The sequence below is a fragment of the Cebidichthys violaceus genome, unplaced genomic scaffold, assembly GCF_023349555.1.
Source record: "Cebidichthys violaceus isolate CVI_PGR_0920_01 unplaced genomic scaffold, fCebVio1.0.p SCAF_15, whole genome shotgun sequence".
NCBI lineage: Eukaryota > Metazoa > Chordata > Actinopteri > Perciformes > Stichaeidae > Cebidichthys > Cebidichthys violaceus.
Window position 1 is genome coordinate 2,046,141 of NW_027176318.1, and position 14,709 is coordinate 2,060,849.

At 43.3% G+C, this 14,709-nt stretch overlaps 1 long non-coding RNA gene across 1 annotated transcript; it reads right to left on the reverse strand.

Annotated features, from left to right (window-relative positions):
• Positions 1–2,642: 2,642 nt before the first annotated feature.
• LOC137871586 (uncharacterized) lies at positions 2,643–7,633 on the reverse strand. The gene is made up of 3 exons (XR_011102819.1): positions 6,967–7,633; positions 4,329–4,398; positions 2,643–2,753 (listed from the first exon to the last, which is right to left on the reverse strand). It is a non-coding gene; the product is annotated as an uncharacterized lncRNA (long non-coding RNA).
• Positions 7,634–14,709: the final 7,076 nt, after the last annotated feature.

A 14,709-nucleotide genomic window follows, 5' to 3' on the forward strand; every position in this document is an offset into this window, starting at 1 on the left:
CCCAGTGGAAATTGATATATTTAGAAGTCCATGCTTCATCCAGCGAAATAACCAAATAAAAAAAGAGTGCTGCCATATTCCAAAATGAGCAATTCAGTCCTGACCAAACAGGCCGAAATGGACTACATGAAACCTGAATCGCCCCTGTGAGGTGACATTATGGGCTATGATTTAACTGAGTGGAAGTGGAAAAGAACAATGAATGAAAAGGAACCAGAAAAAGCCCTTTCATCCCCACAGCGCCCCTCATTACTAACACATAATTGGGAGAAATAAAGCTTTTGACTCTGGAGGGGATCCACAAACTGGCAAATGAGGCAGGTTACGATGTTTTGTGATAAAATCTAGCCACTCTTCAGCAAGGGATTTAAAACACAGCATCAGGATTTATTGGTTAAATACTCTCACGCGGCTGTATCCAGTTGTCAGTGTGGATATACTGCAGCGTTCACAAGAGCAGAGCATAGAAACAGGTGTATTATTCAAATCAACCCACACACATGGCAACCTGTGAAGTTGCGGTTTGTTGTTACTGTCGAGGCTGTGGGTTGTGGGAGACGGTTGAGCTCTTGCTTGTGCAGGAGAGGTCAAGTGCTATTTAACATAAAGTACCTTATTTCATGATTGTGATGTGCGAGCTCAAGTTGAAATGAGAATATTGCAGAGTTCATTTTTTTTCTTTACGTTATCGGTCTCGATCACGACTCTGGCAATTTACGGCTTCCAGAAGAGCCGCAGTAAAACAGCTTTTAAAGGTTCCACATTTGGGCAGCCTGAGTTCTGCGACAGCTGGAGCAACCCGTCTTGGAGGCCGATCCCCAGTCCTCTCTCTCTGCGTGGAGATGAAACAGACATAATGTTCTGTCCTGCTGGAGCTTCTTTCAATGGCACCTTTACATCAGATGTCCAGCCAGAGACGGACACATTGTCTCAGTATGTGCATGCCTGTGGGCCTTACACACCTTGGACACTTTTATGCTATTAATTTGCAATGTACTTTTTCAAACTGTTCGTGTGTTTGTCACAAATACTTTTACACAGAAAGCGAATACTAAAGCGAAAAAGTGCAGAAAACGTTGTTATTTCCAAAACAAGGTTGATTTTACAGAGCTTTCGCACCGTGATAAAGCACAGAATAAAGGCATCAACCAATCACATTGAGCAGAGCGGGTCAAGTCGTGCTTTTAATTATGAACCTCCGGTTCTGATGAGTGAAGCCAATGAGGAAGTGCTTTAAACCTGCATTATCTCTACTGACCAGCAGGGGGCGACTCCTGCAAAAATATGTTAGATTGTATAGAAGCCTATGAGAAAATGACTCTACTTCTCACTTGATTTATTAAACATTGTAAATAAACCATAAAGCAGGGCATGCTTTAGGGCGTTACGGTGTCTCCATGTCACTCCTCCACATTCCAAATATGGTCACTTCCGTTCACTGATTGCCAAAATCCAAGATGGCGACGACCAAATCACCAAACTCGAGACTTCAAAACGGCGGTCCACAAACCAATGGGTGACGTCACGATGACTACGTCCCCTTCTTATATACAGTCAATGAGTCTGAACCAAAACGGAAAACTTTATTACTCCGTTCAGCTTTGACAAAGGCTTTAAACACCAGATCCACCATTCTTACCTTTCATAATAAAAGCCCATGACATAAACTATTCACAGGTGAGTAATTTTGCATTTTTGTGTGGTTTATCTGTCATGCCCTCTGTGTGTTAAATCCCTAAGAGTGTATGTCATATGTCCTATATCTTCAATACATGTGTTGTAGGTGCATGTTCAAATGTGGCTCTGTGACTATAGCTTGTGTATTTATGAATGGACTTGATTTTGTGCTTTGGTTAAAGATCTGACTTTTACATTTCAGCACAGTTGATCAGTGTTTTTTGTGATGGGAGCTCTAATCTGAATCGATTCTGGATTGTGAGATTCTACACAAGTCAAGACTTCTTCCTCTAACAACAGTTGGCAACCTCGTTCCAAAAATATCAACATCACACTTTGAAAAGCTGCATCCGCCAGACCAGAGTTTGGTAGAGTGTGTTCATTAAGACCACATTGCTCATTTCTCACATTAGTGGAGGATGGCGGGGAAAGGTTGTCCTGTCACATAACGTTAGCAGCTGAATAAAGACACAAATGAGCGTATTTCTCACCAAAGCCTCCTGCCTTCTTAGACGAACACAAGGTCACCACTCTGACACAAACACAAACCGTGACATGGGCCTCATGCAGCAACATTCTCTGAAATGTCTTATGTATATTTTCTCTTTTGCTAAAGAGAAACAGTAAGAAAAGTCAACTCCGGATGCTCCAAACATTCTCAACCATTGAAATGTGCTCTTACCCAGGTGTTCTGAATGATCAATACCACGCGATCATTCATTGGATTGTATATTATTATTATCATTATTAGTACAGATTATTATGCAGATACTCTGGCACATGCCCAAGAGTTGGAGAAATGCCACCAAAAAAAAAGAGGCTGAAATACAGTCGTCGTAAGGGCTCATTCTCCACCCAACACATCATTGGAGGGCCTGCTCTCTACAAACCCCCCCCCCCCCAACACAACCCCACTGCGTGCGCCGTCTATATCTCCGCCCCTGTCGCCCGACCCCAGCTTTAACTGTTGAAGCCTTCCAAAAAAGCATCCCTCTTAGACAAGAGCAGCATCTCAGCCTGATGTGAAATTTATTTGATGGGTGGTGTGGACGGATGAGGAGGCTGGAGCTGAAAACCTGAGGGATATATGGACACACACACACACACACACACACACACACACACACACACACACACACACCGGGTCAGTCAGACTCTCTGCTGTCTTGGCAAGGTTGATTGAGTACATGCAGCTTCTCCCTGAAGGGATAATTTCACGCTCCCATATTAGAATAATTTGCTTGGTGTGGAAATGACATGGGTGGAGGGCACGTACCCACAATGCAACCTGCTATATTACCACTGGAAGCGCACAAAGCTGCATAGAATGCACGTGGCGGTGACTAACTGTGGGTGTGTGTGTGTCTGTCACATTCAGATTGGTGTTTGACACAAATCTGACAAATGTCTGTCAGAGATGATTACCATAAAACACACGATTTCTATGCACTTCACTGCTATCTCCCTGTGGAATGTGGGCTGGGTTTGTAGTCGTTGTAAACGTGTGTCTATTTTAGGAGAAATCAGCTCCTCGAATATGTAGTCATTGTTTAGATATGCTTATGCTAAATGGATAATTACACACGGTGAGAATATGTGGGACCATCTAAATGGACCGCAGGTGTTCTGAATGCTCAATACCACGTGATCAATAATTGGAGGCGTGTGGCTGATTTTATATTATTATTATTATTATTATTATTATAGGTAATACACATGGTGCTCCATAAACAAAGACTCCTTTTCCACACTTGCGCTGCATGTGATCAGATTCCTGATACATTAAGGTGTGCTTGTGGGTTTAAAGAGAGCTGCTCCAGATGGCTCAACTATACAGACTAAGGTCACTTTAAACTTTGACATTTGTTGCCATTTAGCTGTTGTTTTGCGCCCGCACAGCAAGACCGCATCACCTAATAACGCAGCTTTGTGTTCTCTCTCACATGCATTTGAATCTGGATCAGAACCGCTAGAGTCGCGGTCGTGGTGTGATCTGTCGGGCATCGTCAATCAACCTCGGAAAGAGAAACTGAGTCTCAAACTAATGTCAAATCCTAGGTTTGCTCTTTGGGTCGCTGTGATATTGTATGTCGGAGTTGGCTCCAATTTCAGATGATGTGACATTTGACTTAACGAAGCGCTGAGAAACCTCAGACATGAAGAGAATAGTGGGGACATGAGGTGCGGCGCATGAATACTCATGAGCAGGTGACACTGATGACACATGGTGGACGGGTAGGGGATGGATGGATGTGAAAGCAAATGTCTCAATGCAGCAAACTAACATCATGGTGTGTGCTAATGTATATAAAACATGCTTATGCATAACATGGTAGAAGATGTTATGTATGCAGCTAATGGTGTTTAAGAACGAATGAGGTATTTGTTCCTAGGAATCTGACAACTAAACCAAAAGGAATTGAATAACATTCTACATAATGAACTGGATCCTGTTTGCTCCTATATGACACACAGTCTCATGGAGCAAAAAAACAAACAAACAAGCAAAACTGGATTACCAACCGTGCAAAGTAGGCAAATACCCCGAAGCCCCAGAAGCTCTCACTGAGCGTCATTTAGAGTTTGCAGATACATCAGTTTACCAAATTAGCAAAGTACAAATCACCTTAAGTCACGCCCTTCATAGTTACCTGATATTGTGGTCTGTAAAGGGGTTCTGGGTCAAAATCCACTTTCTGAGGGCCAGAACTGGTCTTTCACCTGTGGACAAAGGACGATAGTTTATACTTGATAGAACTCTAGAGGCGTTAAAACAAAGAGTGGGAGATACGTGGGCTGGGGGCCAACAGGAGGCCCCCTATCAGGCTGACTCGACCATGGTGCTGTGCATTAAATGGATCCTTTGACTAGTCACAGCAGGAAAAACACAGGTGTAAGTGAGGACATCAACAATGGCTGTGTGCTCTAGAAGTATCCCAGTAAGCCACTCACACTCCGTGACTCAGCATGAACGTCATACGTATCCTGAAAATAGCTCCCCTGAAAAGAACACAGCCATCATTTACATCAACCCACCTGTGCTTCTCCTGTTATCACAAGTCCAAATGTCAGAACACAATTCATTGATGGAGTTGAATGCAGGAAGAATGCATGACGCTACTTGATATTACTTTCAAAAAATTGCTTTTTTTCTGCCATTTCTGTCTCGGTTCAACCTCATGCTACAAAAGAAGGCTGCAGCGCATACGTGAAAAACAATCTAGATCTCAATCTATGTGTGGAAGCTGGACTGGTGACTTCCCTCCTAGATTCACAAGAACAAGAAAAGACATTCGGTCAGCTGAGATCTGCTGCATCTAGTTGTTCACCATGTCCTCCCTTCACCCTCAGCTCACGGTGAGAGTAGCGTTTCATGGGTGATGCCACTTGTGGAGCAGGGCGGTCCGGCTCTAATGGGAGCAGAGGACGCAAAATAAAATGCCCTTACATTTGGGAACGCACAGGATTTACGAAATAACGAATAATTAGACTTGTGCAGTACAATACTGCAGATGAGTCATTTACTTAAAGGTGCAAAGTGTAACGTCCAGCCACATGCTCCATGTCACCTCTACTAGTGCATGCATTGATAGTTTCAGGTCAAACAACGTCACGGAATTATAACGGAGAGAATTGTAGAAGCTACGATATCTACGAGGGATTCCTGTCTCGTTGTTTGTGTGTGCGGCGCAACCTCCTCTGGCGTGAGTAGTGTGTGTGTGTGTGTGTTCTGGTTGGTTCCGTGTGTGAGATGAGTGCTGCTCACCAGAAGAGCTGCACTAATGTCAGACGGAGCTGACATTCCAGTCGTCTATCCACAAAGAGCCTACAATTGTCAGTGTGGGAGCATGATGGACATCTACAAAATGAATGAAGATGGATATCCAGCGCCGTCAGAAGGAGACTGCAATGAGGTCCAGCACTTTCAATGTTTCATGTTCAAGATAACCATCCACCCATTTATGCTTAAGGCTAGGTAAAATATAGAAATATAGAAAAATAAAATATCTTCCTGTTGACTATCGGAATCTTACCAACTAAGGAGGACTGTGGATGGGCCTGTGGTTCTATTCGGTATAGCTTATATAACCATTATACTGTAAATAATGTTTAAGTAGCCACACTATAAAAATTAAATGGATATAGTTGATAATGGTAATAAATATTTGTGTTCATTAGGGACGAAATATTTTGATTTAATAACTGCGAAACTGTGACATATATATTTCCTCTGGCAATAATCGTGATATCAAAATCTCATATCCTGACATCCCAAGATAATTTGTTTATTTGGATTAAATCAAATTGGAAGAAACGTCTTGTCTCGTCTTCCCTTTACCAGGACCCTGCCTGGAGTAGAGCTTGCGGCGGCTCCGGAGACGAAACACCAGCGACCTCCAAACATACGATTCCAGCCAGAGTGCACAAAGTGCCGGGAGTCACAGCGGGTGGAGGGCTGGGTGTCACCTGGGTGACGGCAGCAAAAGAAAGATTGCTGGTCCGGCGAGGAGTCGGAGGAGTCGCCCGGGATCAGCTCCTCATCGCTGGGTTTTTTACATCCGGCTGAATGTGAGCTAGCTGCCAACTGAGAGTCGGTCCGTCTCCTGGAGATGCAAGATTGATTGCATTGAATCTAATAAACAAACTATGAAGCTCTTCACATTATGTTGATTATGTAAGTTAATTTCTTGCATATCTGACACATTGTCCCTTTAAGTCTGAAACCTTGAAACATTGTTTTTTCACTTATGTTTTCTTTTCACCTTATCTCCCATGGTGCATTGCGCAGAGGAAATCACAAAGCATTTCGGTTCCCTCCCTCTGCCCTTGAAGGCTTGATCTCACAGAAATTCACTGGAGCTTTCAGAGTAATGGAACGGCACTTAAGATGGCAGCGGGGGTCCCCCGAGGAGGAGTGCCCAGGGCAAGTCAGAGAGGGCATGTTAAACAGCTACTAGGGTGCATTCCATTTGTCTCTGCTCGCTCTCTCTCCTCCCTCACTACCGCTTGTGTCCCAAAATTAACTTGAAAGAAGCAAGGAATGGAGGTGGGAGTGAATATTAGACGGATAAAGAGTCAAACAGAGAGAAAGCTGTCGCAAACTTAGAGTGCCATGGTTACAAAAAAATGGAGAACCATTGTTATACATTTTAAGGGTTTCAGCAAGACGGCAGTAATGAAATGAATGTCCTGGTTGTTGATGAAAAGAGGTAAGAGGAAAGGAAAGAGAAAAGCATTTTAAAGGATGAGACCACTCTGCCACTGGTTCTAGAATATCACAAGCCTTACCTTTAGTATGGAGTGGCACTCCCGTAGGAAAGGGTGAGGGAGTAGTTGACGAGTTGGGGTGATTAAGGAGCAGGTCTTTGTCTGGAGCCTCCAGAGTCAGACCTTTTCCCCCGGGCTTCCCCCCTACCGATCAGAGCAGCTGCCCATTAGCAGAGAAGCTGCTGATGTGAAACAACACCCGATAAATTATAGGTGGGAAACGAGCGCTGAGGAGTGAATTGTTAAGGTAGAGCTAATGGATTTTTACGGAAAGAAGCCGGAGAGATACGTTTCATTGGCACAAAGTAATTATAAAACATTGCGGGGAAAGTTAGAGGAGCCCGGCTTTAAATAACCTTTTTTCAGACGCTCAATAAAACTTTTCTGCTCCGGTAACAAACGCTGAAGTTAGCAGATTTCATCAGAGTGGAGACAACTGTGAGGGGGCGCTCTCTCTCTCTCTTTCTCACACTCACACTCTCACACACACACACACACACACACACACACACACACACACACACACATGGCCGTGATAGGAGGCTATGGGGCAGACAGCTGCTGCCTTTCCCGAGAAGCCGAGAAGAGCGAAGTCCTTAAAAGTCGTCCAACCCGAGAAAGCGATCCGCTCCTGATGAATCACCAGCAACGCCGCCTCCTCCTCCTCCTCTCGCCCCTCCATCCCTCCTCCTGCAGCTCTCTCTGCACTCCTGTCCTCCCTCTGCTCCCGAGGCGCAGAGCTTTAATATTGATTCCGCTCGCTAACTGCTCTCCCTGCGTGCCCTGTTAGAGAGGCTGAAGTCTTCCTCTAGTCGATTGCAACTCCTCGCTCCGAAAAAAAATAACAAAACAACTTTCAAGACTTTTATCATTCACCCTGTATTTGGCACAACTCTTCAAGAACCCTCCAATAGTATCAATTTCAATACCGGAGCGTTTATCTCAAGGTACGAAGAGTAGACTGTAGGAAGTATGGAACGTGACAGCTTATGGGAAGCAGAGAGGAGGTGATGGAAGCTGGTTTGCCATTGCACTTTAGCCCGAGGCCTCGCTGTAGGCTTGAATAGGAAAAGTGTGTTTACTCAACCTTCCCCATCTCCATAACATCCACGATTCACTTTGTTCGGTGGAATCCCAAAGATCAGTTCAGGGTACAGTGAATCGAAACAGGACTGACAGCTGGAGTGTGCACTCTGTAAGGAGAAGATGGCAAAAAAACTTCATCTAAAAGACACACACAAATTAAAAAAAGGTTCAGTTTCAGACACATACACGATTTGAGAACGGCTGCATTTTGTATTCTGTGGAAGGAAGACGCTCGGCACAACTTTGTAATTCGTGCTTAACGCTTCTATTTTGCACTTTACAGCGGCCGTGTTTGCAGCGTCGTTAAACAGCGAGTCGTAATTGAAAAGGTGTATTGGCGCCGACCGCGGCGTGCAACTGCTGATATACATGTTCATAAACTCACCTTGCAGGTGTCAAATAAAACCTTTACGGTGTGGTCGAGTGACGGCGTGCTGCATTTATCAACCTAATCAGGAGAATGAAGCCGCCGCCTCGGAGTCCAGTTACTGGACCGTCTCATCTGCATATTCTACCGGGGAGAGGAACAATAAAAAAAACGAGCAGAGAGGAGAGTTTTATTTGAGCCTGAACAAAGAGAGGTTAATGTCGTGTGAGTGTACAAACCTGGGCCTGTGTTTATTAATCGCTAAGTGACCGACGGAGGAATCTCTCTGAAAGTTAACTAGGAAACACTCGTATGGAGTAGGACTTTACACTCGTCTATGAAGCCTTCAGTGAGGAGAAGCCTGCTCCTCTGGGTGTCACGTTTGTCGTTCGTCGACACTCAGACATCATTACAAACATTGTACTTTCAGTTGGTGTTTGGAGTATATCAAAATGTAAATGAAGAAGAGCACCACTTTGTATTTATAGGCAAATAACTAGTTAACGAGATAATTTATGTGCACATACTTAAATAAGAATAAATGGCTTGTATGTCATAATGACATTTACCAATAGACCAGGGGTCTTTCCAGCCAAGGACCCCCAAACTGATAGAGAGATGGAGCAGGGACCCCCTACTATATATATTGTATACAATTGTGTTTTATATTAAACTGGGCCTATAGTGCCATGTATAAACATACCTTGTTATTGTTCATTTAATACTAAGCTATTCAAATAATACACAGGTTCATATATTCATGTTTTTATTTTAAACATGTGCTTGGTACAGTGAGTAGGGTGGCCGTGCCACCGCCATTTAGAAATTGACGTTTTTATTTTAAACAGAAATGAGTGATGGCCTATTAGTGCCACTGCCATGCATAAACATACCTGTTATCGTGCAGACAATACTGAACTATTAAAATAATGGACAGATTCATGTTTGAAAAAAATAAAGATAGAATAAAATTGTCTAATCAACCAAAAATGTTTGCGGACCCCCTGCAGTACCTCCAGGGAACCCCTAGGGGTCGCGAACCCCCTGTTGAAGACCCCTGCAATAGACCATTTACCTCGTACATATGCACATTGAAAGAGTCAGATTAGTCAATGGAGTGACAGTTGTAATTTTGTGTAAAAATGACTTTTTCAGCAGAAGCTACCATGATGCTCCAACGGTCTGACATATTTTGGAAGGAAACCACTTGATCTGCCGGACTCAGATTGGAGCCCTGAACACCTCCTGGTGACTCCTCACTCACTACTTATAACGCCCGCTAGGGGCCGCTAGTGATATCACAGCCGAGTGAACCGCTGAGCCCCAGCAGCTGCTCTGTGCCCAGAGACACAGTGGTTTTTCCACTTTTATCTTTTTGGACGGTGTGTTCGGCTATCGGCTAATAACTAATGGAACTACACACAACTAAGCCGCTGCCCTGCCTCCAGAGACACAGTTATTCTGTGCCTCTTTATTGCTCAGCATCTTAGGGTTTGCAAGCATTTTGTTGACAAAAAAATAGACGTGAAGCCTCAAGTCACGCTTCCGCCCCTGAGACGGAGCAGAGACGCTCGCCAGCACAGATTAGAATGAGAGCGGATCTGTTGTGGGAGACGCGTGAGTGAAAAACACATCTTCTACACTACTAAACGAGGGATGGACAATTATGGGTTATGTTCATTCAATCCAACATTGTAGCAGTGGATGTTGCAGACACACTTGCAGGAGATCTCCCCTGTTTAATCTGTACTTGTACCGTGATTGCTTGGTATGGTCAAAAACCACCTAAGGCCAGGTCCATATCAGACTGCACAAACCATCCAGCCACTGAGTTTGAAACCTCAGGTCAAGATCACTAAAAGTACAAAGTCCCCTGTGAAATAACCTGCACATCATTTCAAATTAGGAGATTGCTATGTTGTAATGTATATTACTGTCATCTGCATATTGTATGAACAGTTTTTTTTATCTCGTGCATCTGACTTTAGATCAAATTTCCCATCTGTGATAAAAAAAAAAGTGAGTGAACTGAAGTGATCAGACCAGATTATGCCCTTTATCACAATAAAGGGCATAACAACAGCAGGTGACACCCAGCCGGGGCACATGATTGAGGTCAAATAGAAGTTTTAATTGTCACTGAAACGTTTTGGACACATTAGTTTTACGAGGGTCTGTGAGAGTGATCAGTGTGATTGGTGACTGATTTTGTTGGTTCTGACAGAATCCGCTCTTCAGGGACATCCTCCTACACATCCTCTGCACACGTGCAAGGTCACGCTCTAAAGTCATTTTGTCCCAATTAAATGGATCCATAAGATACAAACACAATTACACAGTTTAACCATCATTGTGTGAAACAAAGTTCTACTGCCAATCATTGTCAGCAGATAATCAGTAAAAGTAGGCGATTAGGAGATCGACATTCATGCTTTTTTTGTGGATAAAAGAATCCATGTTGGATTCACAAGCAGGAGAGCTAGAGCAGTGTTTTTTACCTTTTTACATTAAAAAGATCCTGCGGCAATAATGCAGCATATATGCTATGGATCACAGAGAGGGCCGACATTTTAAATTGGGACAACGCCGAGGGCCAAATTGGGTCAACATTTAATAAACAGGATAAAAGGGATATTGGACAAAGTGCAAAAAGAAATGGTGTTATGCACATGTACCAGAGCCAGATGTTTGCCATCTTCTCTTGGCTGCCAGTTCATTAATATCTGGGGTTAAGTTCTGTGCTGTGGAAACCCTCAAGATGGAGTGACAGTGTGCATCAGTGAGACGACTCCTGTGTGGGTTTTTCTTCATCACAGAGGACAGCTGCTCTCACAGGAATGTGCTTCCAAACATGCAGAGCATTTGAGCAGCATTGAGGCATCGTTTCGGGGATGAAGCTTGGAAACTGTGCAGTTCCCACAGAGTCACACTTTGCCTTGAGAGTGTCATTGCACTGGAGGGCTATCAGCTCCATGTGGATGTGCACAGGGGCTCTTTCCACGTCAACTGCAAACGGATTGCTGAGCAGTTCAAATTTAAATTTCTGAACTGCAAAGTCGGCAAATCGCCGAGTGAACTCTGTGCCAAGTGAACTCTGTGCCAAGTGCGCCCAGTTTATCAGCAACATGCGCAGTTTGGAACACGGCGGTGGGGACACGGACAGTGACCCGAGTTTCCTTTCTGCATCCGAGTCTCCCACAGGAGCAGTTTGGCTTGGAAAGCTCTCACTGCATCATACATGTCTGTGATCGTACATGTCTGATCAGTACATGTCTGATCAGTACATGTCTGTGATGGTACATGTCTGTGATGGTACATGTCTGTGATGGTACATGTCTGTGATCGTACATGTCTGTGATCGTACATGTCTGTGATGGTACATGTCTGTGATGGTACATGTCTGTGATCGTACATGTCTGTGATCGTACATGTCTGTGATGGTACATGTCTGTGATCGTACATGTCTGTGATCGTACATGTCTGTGATGGTACATGTCTGTGATGGTACATGTCTGTGATGGTACATGTCTGTGATCGTACATGTCTGTGATCATACATGTCTGTGATGGTACATGTCTGTGATCGTACATGTCTGTGATCGTACATGTCTGTGATGGTACATGTCTGTGATCGTACATGTCTGTGATCGTACATGTCTGTGATGGTACATGTCTGTGATCGTACATGTCTGTGATCGTACATGTCTGTGATGGTACATGTCTGTGATCGTACATGTCTGTGATCGTACATGTCTGTGATGGTACATGTCTGTGATGGTACATGTCTGTGATCGTACATGTCTGTGATCGTACATGTCTGTGATCATACATGTCTGTGATGGTACATGTCTGTGATCGTACATGTCTGTGATCGTACATGTCTGTGATGGTACATGTCTGTGATGGTACATGTCTGTGATCGTACATGTCTGTGATCGCACATGTCTGTGATCATACATGTCTGTGATGGTACATGTCTGTGATCACACATGTCTGTGATCGTACATGTCTGTGATCATACATGGCTGTGATCATACATGTCTGATCGCACATGTCTGTGATCATACATGTCTGTGATCATACATGTCTTCATACATGTCTGATCGTACATGTCTGTGATCACACATGTCTGTGATCGTACATGTCTGTGATCGTACATGTCTGTGATCGTACATGTCTTCATACATGTCTGTGATCATACATGTCTGTGATCATACATGTCTGTGATCGTACATGTCTGTGATCATACATGTCTGTGATCACACATGTCTGTGATCGTACATGTCTGTGATCGTACATGTCTGTGATCACACATGTCTGTGATCGTACATGTCTGTGATCGTACATGTCTGTGATGATACATGTCTGTGATGACACATGTCTGTGATCATACATGTCTGTGATCATACATGTCTTCATACATGTCTGTGATCATACATGTCTGTGATCACACATGTCTGTGATCGTACATGTCTGTGATCGTACATGTCTGTGATCACACATGTCTGTGATCGTACATGTCTGTGATCGTACATGTCTGTGATGATACATGTCTGTGATGACACATGTCTGTGATCATACATGTCTGTGATCATACATGTCTTCATACATGTCTGTGATCGTACATGTCTGTGATCACACATGTCTGTGATCGTACATGTCTGTGATCACACATGTCTGTGATCGCACATGTCTGTGATCGTACATGTCTGTGATCGTACATGTCTGTGATCACACATGTCTGTGATCGTACATGTCTGTGATCATACATGTCTGTGATCGTACATGTCTTCATACATGTCTGTGATCATACATGTCTGTGATCGTACATGTCTGTGATCACACATGTCTGTGATCGCACATGTCTGTGATCATACATGTCTTCATACATGTCTGTGATCACACATGTCTGTGATCATACATGTCTGTGATCATACATGTCTGTGATCATACATGTCTTCATACATGTCTGTGATCATACATGTCTGTGACCGTACATATCTGTGATCATACATGTCTGTGATCACACATGTCTGTGATCACACATGTCTGTGATCATACATGTCTGTGATCACACATGTCTGTGATCATACATGTCTGTGATCACACGTCCCTGAAGCTGGAGGTTTAGCGCAGTGAGATGCTTCGTTATGTCACGCAAAAAGGCCAGCTCACATCGCCACAAGCTCTGTGGTGTGGTGGGACAGTTATGATCGACATATTTTCTCGTGGGCCGGATATAATTGTACCGAGGGCCGCTGACAATTTAATGACAAGTCTCTCAAAGTGTTGATCCTTACTAGGCTTTTCATCTGGGTTAGAATACTGTCCAGGGCCCAGTTCAGAGTCTGCATTTGTCCTTTTCAAATATTTCTCCATCGCTGTTCGTCTTGTCACCGCAACCTCTCCCACACGTCAATTAATTCTTAAATCAACAAGGTCATTATTGCGCTACCTACTGCCACCCACTGGCATGGAAGAGTATTTATTACTTAGCCAGCCACTATGTCGCAGGCTCAGACGCTCAACAATAGCAAATTATTTGCAGAAACTAAATCATATTTTTTTGGACCGATTAAGTGAGATTTTCAACCGGCACACCGGTTGAAAATCACTGAGCTAGAGAACAATGCTAACAGCTAACGTACAGAGGTTCCATTCAGTTCCATTATGATGCATTCAGGCTTACTCAGTAAAAATTAGTATTGGGCGAAGTTAAAGTATAACATTATCAAGATGTTCACATGTGATCTTGTAAAATGTAGTTTTGGATTACTTGAATAAATTCAATTATTGAAGATGTTTCCACATACATATAAAATATGTATTGGAGAGTGAATTATGAGCTGAGTTTAACACTAGCTCTAATGATACATTATTAAAACTACTAATGACAAGAGCTTTTTATTAATAAAAATGTGTTTTTATGAACGTAATCACTATAGATATAGAACAAAGTAATAGGACCACATTTAGAACTTCTGATGGTTTACACTGACTTCAGAGCAGGTGAAATGATTTTAGGGTGTTGTCCTCTTTTACCAGCTGCTATAACAAAAAAAGAAAAGAAATCTGTAACAATATGGATCAACGATTGGGGATTGGTTTCGGCGTCATTCTGGGATCTCTAAAAGTTCTTTGATTTCTTTTTTTTCCTTTTTGCTGATCCGATCAGTGACTCAAAACCGTGATACAATCTGAACCGTGACTTTTAGGACCCGGTCCTAAGAGTATGACCACATTTGCATCACTCTGAGAAAGTTGTACCTGTTGCAGTAGGACTGATTTATTACAGTAGGACACAGTCTATTT